Here is a 16,459-nt window from a genome sequence, read left to right as displayed (position 1 = left end):
CTGGCCCTAGAATCTGAGGATTTAACCATAGCTCTGTGTTGCCTCCCATGGTGATGAGTATTCCCAAACCTTGAGGATTTACATTCTCCCTGGAGGGATCAGGCCTGGGTGTGTGGAACAGTTAAGTGAGAGGTAGAGGATGGAACAATGGAGGCAGAGACTAGAGAATGATGACTTCTGGGTGGGAGGGAAGTGTGACTGAACTATGGACATGGATGTGTATATGCAGGGAGAGGCTCTATACAGAGGGGTAGAGGAGGTTCTAGATCCGGAGAAAGGCAGTTGCAAAGCTGACAGAGAGCATGGCTGCTGCAATTAGGGTTTCAAGGGTTTGCAACTGCCCAAGGAAGAGGACTCATTAAGTCAAAGGCTGTTTTCACACATGGACAGGGTTACAGGCCTGGGGACAGAGCAAGGACTTGGAATCAGACAGACTAGGCTTAAAGTTTGATTGTGCCACAGGCTGCTTAAGTCACCTTGAGCAAGCTACCTAACCTCTATTAGTCAGTTTCTCAACATGCAATATAAGAAGAGTGGCTCTAGAAGAATCAGGGGAATCTTCCACCTTGTAAGGAATCCATTTATTAATTTCTTGGAAAACGCTCACTAAGTACCAATTGTGTGACTTGTGCTGTGACTTAGACGTTGGAACAATGAACAAGAGGAACATGAGTGCTGCCCTCTGAGAGCTTGCATTCTAACTGCTGAGGTAAAATTATAAATAAGTGGACAAGATAATTTCAGATTCCAAGAGGGTTTTGATGAAAACCCAGGGTTGAGGCCAAGTGGAATCAGTGGCTATTACAGTGCCTAGGACAGTATTTGTCCTGTAGGCAGCAGTGAGCACATGGGAGCCTTCATTTTATATAATATCAAGTACTTGGAATTCAACATAAGGGAGGAAGCCATGGTACCGGATGCTCCTTTCTCCTTTCTTCCTTGCTTACAGACCACTATTCAATCCAAGTTTCCCCTTCCAGCATAAACATACCAGCCAATGATGGCAATCCTGCTCATGTGGCCAGGGTCTGGTTGAAGAGAAATTATGTGTTTCGTTCTGGCTGAGATGTGAGGGGACTTCTGGGTAAGGTTCCTCACTCTAAAAAACCCAACCAAACAAAAGGTACATAGAGAAAACAAGCCATGCTCTCTCCTCCCGACACTTGCATGGGACAGGTGAACATGCAGTAGCTTTGTTGGGGCCATGAAGGAGCTGGCCTAGCAGGCAAGCCAGCATGCTAAGCGTGGCAGAGAAGAAAGGGGGAACGGATGTGGGTTGTGATACTGCTTGGACACTGAATCAGTCACCTTGGAACCACCCCATCACACATTCCTTCTTAGGTGAGATAATGAACGTGGTACTCACTGTTCAAGCCATTTGAGGTTGGATTTTCTGTTATTGGCAGCCAGAGCATCCATCCTGACTGATAAGAGGCAGAATATGGAAACAATGAGGATCCTGGGAGCAGCGTTCAGGTTCTTCCTAAGGGCTGTTGATCGTGGGAGAGGGAAGAGTTAGACTCTGCTGTTGACATGCAACTTTGTCAGATCCATCCCCATATTTGGCAGAACAATCCCTAAAGTAAAGTAGGGAGGTCCTTCCTGATCCTGGCTTGTCAGTTTCTCCTGAGAACACTGCTCCTCAAATGTGGGCATCCAGACCCTAGGGAACCCCCATGGGCAAGGTATTGAGGGTACAGGGACTCCAGGGTGCATGCCGCACACTTCAAGGAACTATCACTTCCTACCAAAATGTGGGAAGAAACTGGGACAGGAGGCTTATTAATTATGTTTACTGCTCCTCACCCCCACTTCCAGTGCCCAGAACAGTTCCCAACACAAAATGGGGGATCACAAATATTTGTGAAATTAATAAGTGCATTGAAACAAACATGGATATGTTTAACGGAATATACAAGCATGGCCTGATTTTTAAAAATCCAAGTAAACATATTGGGAGGGTGTCTTTATATTTTCTACCACTAAGGGCATTTGCTGAAAATGTTTAAGAAGCTGTCTCTTAGGGACATCCAACTTGGCTTTAATGTGAGCCTTACTGCATATCCTTAAAACCTTTTCTTAATCCTCTTTCCTGGAACACATTCCTACACAGACAGCCCTGCTCCCCAGGCCAGCTGCAGCTCTGAAGGAGAGGGAATACCCATGCATTTGCTTCCTAGTTCCTTTTCCATGAGTCAAATCAGCATCATTAGCCCAGGCTAACTAGAAGGAAACAGGATCTCAAATGGCACAGGGGGGTGGCCTTTGCTACTGCTATTTTCCTCATCTGGTTTCTCCTTGCTTAGAGCATCCCTCTCTGTCCTGCAAAGCCTGGTGGGAAGTGCATTCAGCTTTTCTCACTTCCTAGGCCACAGTGAGCTGGCTCTCCTACTTCATGATCTGCATAGCATATTATCTTATCTATCCCAGGCATTAACACATAGAATGGCAGCACAGGACAAAGCCAGGCAGAGCCCAGCAGGATGTATATACTAGAGCCAGAGGCCAAGCCTTCTGCTCCTTCATATCTCCTACTTATAGTATTTCTGGGTCAAGCCCTGGTGATGCCACTTAGCAGTATATTCTTAAAGCTTTTCGAGACTCAGTTTCTCCAGTTATAAATGTGTACTGTACTCCTTCACAAGGAAACTATAACTATGAAAGAGGTAAAACTCCTGCAATATCTTGTATGAGTGTGTACTCAGAGGTTGCCTCTCATTATTAGTCTGCGGTCGGTGCTCGATCCATTTGAGGATTTACTGAGTGATCCAGCCGCTGAGAGCAGACTCGCCTCTCTCACCTTCTCTAGACAGTAGTGCTCCTGCTGTAGCGAAACAGTTTCTCAAACCCTGCTCTGCAACTGCTGTCGGGGGAGAAGCCAGTGGCTTCAGGGAATGGGAACCCAGGGGAGGCTGGGCTAGCCTCTGCTCTCTCAGGGGGGTCACCAGTCTCTGGAGTGGCAAGAGCCACCGGTCAAGGAGACCAAGTGCAAAGTTGCCAGAGACTGTTGGGGGTGGCAAGGCCTGCATCATGCACCCAGACCCTCCAGGAGAAGGTCATGCAATGAAGAAGTCTGAGGACCACCAGTCCTTTGGAGGGAACTTGGCTGAGTCATAAAAGCCAGTTCCTTCCCTGTGCTGGCTCTTAGTTACCAGTCTCCCTGTGAGGGCCTCATAGTAATGATCAGATAGGAGACTTGTGCGGTCTCCTCTGAGACACAAAAGAAACTACTGAGATGCCAGCAACCAAAAAAGTCATTGACTCTTTGCTCATCTCCGAAACCTGAGGCCTGGGCCTGGCCTGACCTTCTCCCTGTGAGGGCCTCATAGTAATGATCAGATAGGAAACCTGAGGCCTGGGCCTGGCCTGACCACCCCCATCTACCCCCTCAAGTCCTGTTGCCACATCAAGCCTACCTACAGGACCAGAGAGGTGAATGAACTGTTGACTCTGGGTGATTCTTTAGAGGTCATTGATGCCACCTCCTCATTGTACAGATGGGGAAACTGAGGCTCACAGAGGCGAAGTGGCTGGTGCAAATCACATGGCCCACTGATGCTCAGTTTGGACCCAATTCTTCATCTTCTGCTCTTTCCAATCGTAAATGTAATTAGAAGACCCCTTCAGTTCTGGAAGACAGAAAATAGCCATTTTCTGACCATAAAGGCCATATAACCAACCCCAGAAAAACAGATTGCTTCAGCATATCTTTGCCTGGATCCAGAGAGATCCTAGACCACAAAGGAGTGGATGGATTAACTCTCAACTACCTGCTTATCCTGAGCTCTTTGCAGCTTTTTTGTAATGTATGAGGTTGGCAGACCCTCACATTTGATGCTCCCCTGTAGTGTGCTTTCACAGGAACGTGGGCCAGCAAGAGGTTTGAATTATCACCACTAATAATAAGAATATGATAGTTAACAAGTCCTGCTCGCAGCTCCAGATGCTGTTCTAAATTCTTTGTATGTATTCACCCATTTAATCCTCCCAGCAATCCTATCAGATCAGTTGATAAATGAGGAAACCGAGGCATGGGAAGCAAGGAGTCTAAGATCACTCAGCTTGTAACCATTGGGATTTGAATTTATTGAGTCAGACTCCGGAGCCTGTGCTTTCTACCACGATGCCTTACTGACCCAGGTGCTGCAAGTGGCTCCTTAGAACAGGGCTTCTCTGTCATTTTTAAAAAAAATCTTTATTACAAATTCTGTCTCCCTATGCTCAGGGACTAGAGGTGGGATGGGCTCAGAAAGGCAGTGACTGTGTTCCCCACTTCTCCCCAGTCCTGTGGCCATACACTCCACCCCCCACCCCGGCCCTGCCCCAGAAGGTAAGTGCCTGCTCAGGCACCTCACTCTCAGATGCTCACCCCCCTCCAAAGGCAGAGGAGGTCAATACTGGATTGAGTTTTCATATTCCCTTGGGGTCAAACTTGCAGATTCTCGCTTGTGCAGTGAAAAACAGCCATTTGATCTCTCTCAACTCTGTATAAATCTCATGAACTGGTCTCCAGAAACCACTCGAATGACAGGAAAGAAATAAAAGGGAGCCCAGTCCATATGTCCAGAGGAGGAGTTAGAAGGTTGGGATAATTCATCAAAGCCAGCCCTCAACCCCTGCACACACACACACACACACACACACACCAGTGCTCCACTCTGCTAGAGGAGCGTTCGGCCTGCCTCTGCATTATGTGCCTTTGATTAATTTCTAAAGAAAAAGATCAGCTTTGCCAGAGCCCATGTTGTGTTTTCTCTAAATCAGAGCAAATAACATTACTTCTCCAAACGTTGCTATTAGGATGAGATTTATATTTACCTAGAGAGGCTGCTCCTGAGAGAGAGGCAGCGAGAAGTTTAGGCTACAGACAGAATAATCTGCCCTGCTGAAATGTGATTTGCTGCAGCGGGCTGTTTGGGGTTTGCATAAATGAGAAAGATAAACACGATGACTGCTGGTGGTTTTCAGTAACATGATTACTGCTTGGGAATAGATCTCTCTCCCTCCTTCTGTGTCTCTCATTCTCTCTTGTGAATGAGCCCAAACCAGTAATTTTCTAAAGTAGAGGATTGAGCTGGTGAGGTCATGACCCTTGCCCATGTCCACACCCACCTCGTTGCACATGTCCACGGTCACACACATGCACTCACTTGCACACACGTGTGTTATTTGGACTTCAGTGTGGGCAGCCTGGTGGGCAGAGGAACACCCATGGTCCCCTTTCCTCCATCTCCGGGCGGAGCACATTGTCCTAGAGCACGGTCGGCAAACTCATTAGTCAACAGAGCCAAATATCAACAGTACAACGATTGAAATTTCTTTTGAGAGCCAAATTTTTTAAACTTAAACTATATAGGTAGGTACATTGTTATTAACTTAATTAGGGTACTCCTAAGGCTTAGGAAGAGCCACACTCAAGGGGCCAAAGAGCTGCATGTGGCTCGCGAGCCGCAGTTTGCAGACCACGGTCCTAGAGGAACTACCAATCCACTGGCAGGAAGCAATGTCCCACAAGATAAAGCTCTAACATTCAGACAAAGTGAAAGGTAATGTGGCTATCCACCCCCCGGGTGCTCAGATTTTCACTGTCATGGCTTCAGGCTATGGATAAAAGTATTTAATGGATGTAGTTGACTTTGTGTTACTCTTGTGTGTTTTGCAGGGCAGAGTCAGATCTGGAAAGAGGAACCAGGAGTCCTAGATTCAGGTTCCATCCTCCAGTTCAACCTTTGTGGAGCTCTCACTTATGTGCTAGGCTGGTCTGGGTCTCCGGGAAGGAATCCAATATAGACCCTGCCTCAAGGAGCATCAAAGTATGACCCCAAGTAGACTGAATATAAGCTCAGAAAGGAAGAGGTGCCAAGTGAGAGGCATGGTGGAAAGTTTTTGCAAGGGAAATATTGCCTTCAGCTGGGGAAGGAGAGAAGAGCACTGTGGACTAGCCCCTGAGTTGGGTGCTGGGGGAGATGTAAGATTTGGACTAGAGAGGATGGAGAGTGGAGGCTATTTCTGGAAGAGGCAAAAGCATGAGTAAAGGTACAGAGAGGGTGTCGTGAGCAAGGGAGTATCTCCCAAAGGAGTCACTCACATACATTTGTGACTTTCCACAATGCCAGGTTTGTTAGGGAAGACCTCCCCAATAAACCAATACAGTCACTCACAGGTTACACACAGAGCAGGGAGCTTACATGACAGAAGTGAGCAGAATGTCCAGCATAAAGTCCTGGTCCCTGTTGGCATCTGCAGGTGGAGAGGCAGGTGTCAGTCTCAAGCTAGGCGGCTGCAGGGGCGGCAAGCGTCCGGTGGAGCAGAAGTCTCTTGGGCTCCTAGCGTGACCCGTGGTGCAGCCATGCCTGACTATTGCATGGTCAGAGCTCTGAGTTCTTATAGCCCACAAGGGGAGGAGGCCCCACTCGGATGGGTGTTCAGATGGATTCCTGATCCAAATGTCCAGTTTTGGGCATTCTGAGCCCCATCCTAAAGGTGTTCCCATTACACCCCATTACCTCAGTCTTGACTTAGCACTTGACATAACTCTCATGGCTGACAGTGACTCCATATTGTACTGTCGAAGTGTCCAAAAAGTCTGCTCTGCTTGTGCTGTAAACAGAGCGGGGAAGGGGGCATGTTTAGGGGATACTGAGCAGGCTATTCTAGGTCATGGAACACATGTGTGGATGTAGAAGAAAGGAAAGTGGGTGAAAAAGAAAATATCTTTTCTGTGTCCCCTTTCCTCCCTGTCTTTGACCACTTCTGCTTCAGTTCAGTGTGCTCATGCCCAAGACTGCTGATCTGAAGCCATTTTCCCAGGTAGCAACCACTCTTACCATGTAAGGATCCTAAGGATCCCTAAGGGCTCTGTGCCCAGGATGGGGCACCAACGTGGAGGGTTCTGGAGGATGCCCAGGAGAGGAAACATATCTTCTACCATGCTATTGCCCAAGTTATTGCCTTTGCCTGAATTCTTCTCCCTCTCCCGTCACCACTTGTCTAAATTATACTTATACTCCAAGATGCAGCTCAAATGCAAGTTTCACAGGAAATTCTTCCCTAATGTCCCCGGCCAGAAACAACTCCATCTCCAGGACCTCGAAATCCTGAGTGTCCTCTGGGAATTAATGGGATTCTCTCGGAAACTGTGGAAAACCTCAAACGATGAGCTGTGTCCAAGCTCCCAATTCATGTGGTTTCTGTGTTTATTTCTGTAAAAAGTTCTTATGGATCTGAAGTCAACTGCCAAACTGTGGCTTAAAAAGCATAAAATATAAAGCAGAGAAGACTTAACGTTTCAACGCAGTAGCTCTGAATGTTGAATCAGCTTGTTGACAGTATTGCCAACAGGTAAGAATGTGACAGCATCATCCCAGCTCCAATGATCAGGGGTCTGCAAAGAGACCAGTCAGACCTAAAGCCCCTCGTCCTATGGCCCTAGGATCTTATTTTAATTATCATTTGCTCAAAACAAAAAATTACCTTTCCTCTCCCCAAACCTGACTTCTCATGTTTCCACTATCTCAGTCAGAATCAATGCCATCCACACAGTTGTGCGATTCAGAAAACTAGAAATCATCCTTGGCCCCCTCTCTGCCTCTCCCTCCACTCCCAATCTACCATCAGATCTTGTAATTTTATGTACATCATTCGAATCCATCCCCTTTCTTTTCACCTTTCCCCCTAACTCCCTAATCAAGCCATTATCATCCCGACCCTGGATAATCCCAGTAGCTCCTAACTCTTTATCCTAACTCTTTATAGTGTTTGGCTTCCCTAATGCAGCTAGTTGGATAGCAAATTGACAATTCATTCTTTTAGTCACTGATCCAAGCCAGCCAGGGGCTTCCTGCTGCTCCCAGGTGGGGTGCAGTCACACAGCCCGATGGGCCATGGCAAGGAATTTGAAATTATTTTGCCCTTCAGTCGGATCCTCCCTGACTCTCCTTGTCTCTCTAGACTCCAAATGTCATGACCTTTCCTGACAGCATTTGCAGACTGCCTTTCTCTCTGCCCAGGACGAGCCTCCTCCTGGTTCAAGTTTCAGCTTAGTTCTTTGTTTTTAGTTTAATCATCATTTGCTCCCTTTACCCAACAAACTAGACCATGTTCTTCAAATATTATGGGCTCTGAAGTACCCCATGCTTGTGGCTCAGCACTCTTACCACAGTTTATAATTAGACATTAAGCCATGACAGCAATATATCATTTCTACTCAATAGACAATATGTTAGGAGCTGAAGGTGGCATGGCTGACTTCTCATTCTTGTATTTCTGGAAGATGGCACCTGGTATCCTACGTTCCTGGCACCTAATAGTGTCCAATGCACATTTATTATTGATGAGTGAATGGATTGATAAATTCAAAGTGAGTGAACCACAGAGCTGTGAGTAAGGAGCAGAGGCAGCTAGTCCTTGGAAGAAAACTCTGTAAGGATGATAGCTGGGCTGGTCTCTGGTTTGTTTTCCTTGTTTAGACCACTCCTGGCCAGTAGAATGTGATCACTGCAAAGAACATGCACATGTCAAGCACTGGACGAGGGACTGGCTTCAATCTCTTCAATCTGGGGGGGCGGGCAGGGTCTTTGGGCACAAATCTCTCCCTGGATATTGGAATCTGGGCTTCGTGTGGCCTTCCTCAGACTAGCCTCTTACTTCAAAACTTCTTCCCATTTTTTTCATGAGTCAATTCTGAGAGAGTTAGGTCCAGCATTGTTCAGTATGATGAGCTGTCTAGATTTTAGAAATGGCCTCCTAACTTGTCTTCCTGGCTTCAGTTTCCCCAAGTATCAATCACGCTGACACTATTGGCATTTGCACTTCCTAAAGCAGAACCTTCCATCTGTCACTCTCTGGCACAAAATCCTACTTCTGTTTACAGGAGGAGCCCAAGTGGGGTAACTGAGGACACTTTAATCCTCAGCTCAAATAATCTTTTCCTTCGAATATACAATTAACTTTAAGGCACACTTCCCAGCCTCGTCGTGCTGGAATTGTAACCCCGGGAGGCAGCACTGAGATCTCTTTCTGGCCTTATCCCATAGTCCCAATCCAATTGTAGCCAACCCTAGTTCCCAACACATACCCACTGCTCTGGGTGTTCTCTTCTCTCTTCTGGCCCCTCAATGTCCCAAGTCATCTCTCCCTGGCAGAGTTGAATTAATAATAAAGCATATAATAAATTATGCTTTTATTGGGGTTACATTGGTTAATAAAATTATATAGGATCTGTATATTGTATTGTGTGTTTACCATCCCAAGTCATGTCTCTTTCCATTACCATTTAGCCCCCCTTTACCATCTTCTGCCTCTCCCCGCCTTCCCCTTCCCCTCTGTTAATGATCATACTATTGTCTGTCTATGAGGTGTTTTTTTTTCTTAATCCTTTCATCTTTTTCACCCAGCTCCCCTACACTCTCCTCTCTAACAGCTATAAGTCTGTTTCTATATTGTTAGTTTATTTTTATTAGCTTCCACATATAAGTGAAATCATATGGTATTTGTCTTTCTCTAACTAGCTTATTTCACTTAGCATAATCCTCTCCCGGTGCCCCCAACCTTTCCTTGTATGTTCTCTTTTTAAATGACAGCAGGCCGCTGCGTTGGTTAGGATAGGCCAAGTTATGCTGCAGTAACAAATTCACCTCTAATTGCAATGCCTTGACACATAATCGATGTATTTCGTCACCATGAAACTTATCCAGTGCAGTTCAGCACAAAGCTTTCTCCCCAAAGAAACTCAGGGACCCAGGCTGACAAAGCCTCCACAAACCTGGAATGTTTCTGGGAAACATAGAAACTTCATGTGCTCTTCTTGTTTGGGCCCAAGAGTGATACATATCACATCCCCTCCCAGTCTGTTGTCCCAAATGAGTCATCTGGCTCTGCCTAGTGCACAGGAGCAAGGATATGAGGGCAGCATGTGGTGGTCCATGAGCAGGATATGCCTCTGCCAAGCGAGTAAAGCATGAGTGCATAGAAATTCTCAGTAAACGTCTGTGCAGAGTGCGATGCAATGCCAATTGATTTTCTCTCTATTCTGAACACACTATTTATGCCTGGAGGGCTTATTAATTGACTGAAGGCCAGACTTTGGCCTTGGTGTGATATTAGCTCTGTATTATGTTTGTCTTGTTTCTCTTATCAGATGATAAATGCCTTTCCAATATTAATAAATAACTTCCTCAAGCGGCAGGGATAGAGGAAAGAGCTCTGGGTAGGAGTGGAGCTTCATCTCTGGCAAGTCGCATGATGTCGGGCTAATTATTTAACCCCTGAATTCAGAAGAGCCTTGAATTTCAGAGCAAGGATACAGGACTTCCTTAGTTTAAATACCAACTCTGTCACCCACTATATGTGCAACTTAGGGAAACATAAGCTCTCAAAGCCTCAGTTTTCTTATCTGTAAAATTGAGATGATAAAGTCTGTATCTTAAATGGTTGTTGTAACCATAATGTGTGCAGACTTGTTTTGCCCAGTCCCTGGCACTCAATAAATGCTTGCTCTTCCTGGCTGTTCTCTGAACCCTGGTTTCCAAGGCTTGCAACTATAAATCCTGCCATGCCGATGTAAAAGAAACAAACATCGAATGCAGGCTGGGGCACAGAGTAGGTGGCTAGTAGATATTTATTGAAATGAATGAAATATAATCAGTAAGAACAGGAGGCTTTTCTAATTGTTTGGCACCAGATATACTTCCCGTGAATATGCCTGTTTGAATTTCAAGTAAAAAGCGCTCAGAATAATTTCAGGCACATACAGTGGGGCCTTGACTTACGAGTTTAATTCGTTCTGAGAACAAGCTCATAAAGGAGCTCATTAAGGAGCTGTTAACTCAAATTACTCTGTCAACTCAATGCAAAAAATCGGCGGAGAGACAGCTGGTATCTCAAAAAACTCGTTAGTCGGGACCCTCGTAAGTCAAGGCCCCACTGTACAGGCCATCCCTCCTGGGGGCTCAAGACAATCTCCATGGCCTGAGAAACCATGCAGCTCCGACCCTCTTGTCCCCCATTCATCACGCCTCTTGTACCCCTGTCCATGTGGTAGTTGAACCAGTGGCCCTGCTCTGTGCGTGGTTGTGTTAGTATCTCTGGAGATAAACTGTTGTCTTCAAAAGAGGAAGCGAGCTGTTATTTCTCTGGCCTAACTCATTTTTCTCTTAGAGACAAGGCAGAGCGAATCATATTTCTCTCTGAAGTCTTTATTTCCCTGTCAATAAAACATGGTTAGCTACCTGGCTGGGCAGGGCTTAACACTGGCACACTCATTTGGTCAATCTTATTTCTATTTCTCTATTAACCCTGGTTTGGTGTTGGACAGTTGAAATGCTGGCTCCTTGATGATCAGAACTCTCAGGTACAGTCAACAGCCCAGGGCTCTTAATTTGGTTTGGAACCTTGTCCTCTCATTCTTTCGACAGACATTATTATTTGTCCTATGAGGAACTGTGAGGAACAAAGAGAGTCACTGGAGGTGGCTGAGGATGGCTTAATGGAGAGGGAGGTAAGAGTTTGATCTTTGGAGTCAGATTGCCTAGGTATGAAATGTGCCTTCACCAACGTAGGATGTTTCTATACCTATTTGTTTATATTTTTTGAAATAATGACTCTAAAGTACTTGGCATGGTGCCTGAAAGGAAGTAAGTAGACAGTAACTTCTAGTATTGATAATGAGCATTCAGTGTTCACTGAGGATTTAAAAGCATCACTTACATGCCAGGAGCCTTTTTTGAATATTTGGAGCTCATCAGGAAACAAAAATCCTTGTCCTCATGGAGCTTACAGGATGATGATGGTATTGAGGATGGTTCCTGTCCTCTGGGATCTTAAAATCTATTGGGGGAAATAAAATAAATTCACGTGTTGCCATGGCCTTACCCTGAGATACTTGCAGCTCAATGAATGTCCCCTACTGCATGCACAGCGAGATCACTGAGAGTCAAAAAAAAAAGCTCTATTCATTGTTGGACCTCTACTGCCTGGTTTTTCTGAGTGTATTAATAAGTTTCTTGTATTAACTTTTCAATTTCATGATAGTGGGTTGTCTATCATGGGTGAGAAAGATGGCTCATGGAGGCTCCATTAAACCAGAGAAATATGTGGGGTGCTGTAGGACAGAGTTCACTCATCCATTCATTCAGAAATATTCCTCCAGCAACGAGGAGGTAGCAGGAAGAGTGCCAAGCACTGTGGGGAGCACAGAGGTGAGTGATGAGTCACACTTCACCAGAGCCAAAGCCACACATCAGTGGCTATTTCCCTTAGGTTGTTGTGTAGCCGCTCATGCTTCTATCCCCCTTCTCTACAATGGGGTCCCTCCCTTAGGGAAGAGGAGGAGGGGCTGTTACTAATGGAAGTGTGTTTGGGCATAGAACAATCCACTGGAACATAGACTCAGAAAAATAAGGGAAACTGTACCATCCTCTGCCATCTGACTGTGAATAATACCAATGTCTCGAGAGAAGAAAAATCAATTACGTGAACACCTGACCTGTAATTCAGTGAGAAAGGTTCCACCCTTGAGTCAATACCTACTACAGTCAATGTTTTGAGGATTTGTCATGAATGACAAGAGAAAGTATTGCAGTGATTTGAGGGTTAGCTGGTCACTCTTAGAAGCCGTATTTGTGTCACAATCAACTCCTGGTGTCACCTTGTCAAGGTCTTGTGCTTAAAGACAGGAGGAGGTCTCTGGGGTGGAGATCTCCTGAGTGATGAGCCTGTGAGGGGGGAGGCGAGTGCCATCTATTCTGCAGGCAGTTAGTTGCATGCGTTCCTCCAAACAACCTAGTAGAGGTGACAGGAAAGAGGTGTGTGTCTTAGGTTCCTCAGTGGTAAAATGGGGCAAGAGACTTTCCCAAGGTCTCAAAACTAGCAAGGGTCAGAGAGGCATCCAAAACTCAGGTCTCTAGGCTCCAAGGTGAGTGCCTTTTCCATCATGTCAGCCGGCCCACTGCTTGTGACATGGACTTGAGTAAGAAACTTCTGGATGAGTAGATGATTTCTCAAGAGCACTCGTTACTCAAAAATGAGAATGAGGAAAGCTAAACAGGCTGCTTTACTGCAAGACATCTCAGTGCTTTTATAGGCTCACCCAAGTGATTCCTTGAAGCTATTCAAAACAGGGAAAAAGGATCCAGTGACCTCTTCAATTATGTAATTCCTTCTTCAAGGATTACATTGTAAAAGGCACTGTTCTAAGAAATGTGCTTGCAGAAACTATGCTTTATTTTGCAATTTTCTTCTTTAGTTTCCTCTAAAAACTGCACAGAAATATTGCTATGAACCAAGGAAGACTTTGGAGGGATGGTAGACCAAGGATTTGTTTCTGGCCTGGGTAACCATCAAATCCATCCCTCTGTTCTTACACAAGTCTGTCCTTCTAAGGCCCAGTATCCCCACTGAAAATGGCTGGCCTGGAGGTCAGAAGACTCTGCTACCTCCCTGCAGTGTGACCTTAGGCAGGTCCATTTCCCACATGCGTCCTCAGACTCCTCTCCTGAAAAGGGTGCATGAGACTGACTGGGGCACTTCGTTAAGATACAGAATCTTGAGCCTCACCCCAGAGATTGCAATTCAGTAGGTTTGTGGTGAGGCCCTGGGGTCTGTGAGTGTCATGACAGGTGATTGTGGTCGTGTGAAAGCCTGTCTACATGAGGGCCCAGGAGAGATTTATTTAGACCCGTGAGGACCTCATGGATGAGGTGGTCAGTCAGGTGAGCACATCCAGCATACTGCCTGCCTCTCTGAGAAGGTGACCTTCTCCCAGCCCCCACCTTCTTCTTACCCACCTTGATTATTCTCTTCTGATTCACCACTAGATGGTAATTAATCGCTAACAGCCCTCTTAGGGGAGAGAAGACTCCATTTGTTTATCTACAATTCACTGCCCATTACAAGGCACTAAAAATAACCATAAATCGTCTCACACTTTCAAGGGTGTATTCTGGAAATACCAGCATGATAGGATTATAATTTGCTTAAAAGCTGCTTTGATACCATGGGTTCTAGAAGAGAAGTTGGCCCTTTTAGAAAAGTTTTTCTGCTAAACTCAGAGTTACATAATTCTAAACTCTGTTTGGAGGCAAGCTGCCAACAGTTCGGGTTGCTGAAGAAACAATCATTTTCCAATTTCACTCCAAACCAGGCGTGGTTAATAAACTTTAAAATTAGGGCGATTTCCTAGTGAACATATATTACTTTGGTAATCAAACATAAGTTATTAAAAAAAAAGTTCAGAGAACTGAAGTAGGACTGGGAATATGAGAGTATTGAAATCTTTTCCCCACAGGGCCAATTGGCAGAGAAAGTTCTGAGGATGAAAAGTTCTTGGTGGAAGAGGTTCCCATTCCTGCAACCAAGGTGACCTCCACCATTTTTCCACTGGCAGAGGGTAAGTACAAGCAAGGGCTATGACACAGCTGTGCTTCTTAGTTTCTTGTGCTCATATTGTATACATGCTCTTTACCTTGCCTTTTCATGTAATGTTTTAACACAAATGCTTCCCCAAGTAGCTACAAAGCCTTGCAACATGATATACAGTGGCTGCATTGTTCTCCATCCCACAAAACACTATAATTCATTTCACCATTGCCCTCTTGTTGGACATTTTGGGTGTTTCCATTTTTTCCCCTCTTGTAGAAAATATACTGTGATGAACTCTCAGTGCATAGTTTTCTGTATTTAAAATTATTCTAATATAGATGGGAGTTCTAACCACAGCAGTGTAAATTGTCCTCTTTCTCAAAATGTTAGGGGGAGTTTTGAAGACAAGCTGGTCTGAAGTCACATTCTGGGAGGGGTCTGACTTTAAAGTAAAGATTTATGAAAAGAAAAACAGCTAAGTAACTCCAGGTATAAAATCAGGATGCAACTAACTATTAATTGAGTTCTGTATGTTTAATTTAAATCTTTTGCATCTGTATCATCTTTTCACTCATTTATTACAAAATAGCTAAGATAAAAGGGTCACCCTATTTAAGCCAGAAAGTCTAGTTCAGTGGTTCTCAACCTTGGCTGCACATTAGAATCACCTGGGAATCTTTTTAAAATCCTGATTTCTGGGCCTCATCCTCTGGAAATTCTGTTTCTTTGTTACTAATGTTGTGGCCTCACCCCATAACAAAGAAACAGAATTTCCGGAGGATGAGGCCTAGAAATCAGGATTTTAAAAAGATTCCCAGGTGATTCTAATGTGCAGCCAAGGTTGAGAACCACTGGTCTAGTTCATGCTAGTAACAGTGACATCTTTTATTATATTCAACTTACACATTAGACATGAAAATACTCTGAAACAAGTAATTTCTTAATTTCTCATCTGGCCATTGTTCAGACTAAAGAACCAAACACATCTTGGAGGAGGGGTGTCTAAGTTCACAGGGCCAAGTAGAGGCCACACCGTGTCTGGGGCTGTGTTTCTTGATTCCCAGACCTGTGGTTAATGGGAATGCTTTATCCCACTACCACAAACCAGTCTTCATGCTTCTATTTATCTCTGCATGCAATAAAGGGCACAGAGATTGAATCTAAGAGGGGGCCAATATCTAGATGCTGAAAATATATTTAAAAAATTTCTGTTATCAAGAAGCTACCATTATAAGTGGGAGACTCATAAGTTCAATGGATTACCTACAATTTGATTATGCATAACTCCAAAACAGCAGTTAAATACTGAGGACCCTCAGAAGGGACCTAACTAACAAGCAGGAAAGGCAAGGATGGCTTTGCTAAAGTAGGGACATCTGAGATTATCCTTAAAGAAAAAATAGGTTTACAAGCCAGGGAATAGGTGTGTGTATTGGGGGAGGACATTCAACCTGAGAGCACAGAAGGGGCATAAACAGAGAAGTGGTAAAGGTCATGGACTCTTCTGGAGATGGTAATATTAATTCAGTACCATCGGCTTCTAAGGCTTGGAGGATGGATGAATGGGAGACAAGGCAGTAGGTACTGGACACTAGTGGGCTTGCAGGTCATTCTAAGAAGTTCGGACTCAGAGGACTGGGTGAAGGGAGTCAAGAATGTTTTGAAAGTTATGTGGGAGTGTGTGTGTGTGTGTGTGTGTGTGTGTGTGTGTGTGTGAGAGAGAGAGAGAGAGAGAGAGAGAGAGAGAGAGAGATTTTTGCAAATGACCTTACCTGTGAATGAGGGTCAAGAATATACTGGAGGACTGACATTCGTAGCTGGGAGATATTTATGAGGTCAGTGCAAGGAGGCAGGTGAAAGATGAGGATGTAGTCTAAGGCAGGGATGGATAGCCACGATGGAGAGAAGAGGCCAGATGTAAGACACTAATGTAATTGAGCATCTCTTCAATGTGGGGAGTAGCAAAGAATTGGCAACTGAGAGTAACGTTAAGATTTTTGTTAGGGAGCGTGAGTAGAAAACGAGAGCTGGAGAAGCGTTTGAGGGAAGGGAGATAAGAAAGTGAGTTACCTTTGTGATGTTCAAAGGGAATCCAAGTGGG

The 16,459-nt window shown here is 44.9% G+C and overlaps 1 long non-coding RNA gene across 2 annotated transcripts in view; it reads left to right on the top strand.

Annotated features, from left to right (window-relative positions):
• The window catches only part of LOC102249751, a 192,357-nt gene that overhangs the window by 168,361 nt on the left and 7,537 nt on the right, over positions 1–16,459 (top strand). For both annotated transcript variants that reach the window (XR_001363759.1, XR_001363760.1), the window contains exon 2: positions 14,285–14,386. This is a non-coding gene — a long non-coding RNA (uncharacterized LOC102249751). The remainder of the gene's footprint in view (positions 1–14,284; positions 14,387–16,459) is intronic.

Source organism: Myotis brandtii, unplaced genomic scaffold (assembly GCF_000412655.1).
Source record: "Myotis brandtii unplaced genomic scaffold, ASM41265v1 scaffold441, whole genome shotgun sequence".
Taxonomy (NCBI): Eukaryota; Metazoa; Chordata; class Mammalia; order Chiroptera; family Vespertilionidae; genus Myotis; species Myotis brandtii.
This window is presented reverse-complemented; position numbering and strand designations above follow the sequence as displayed.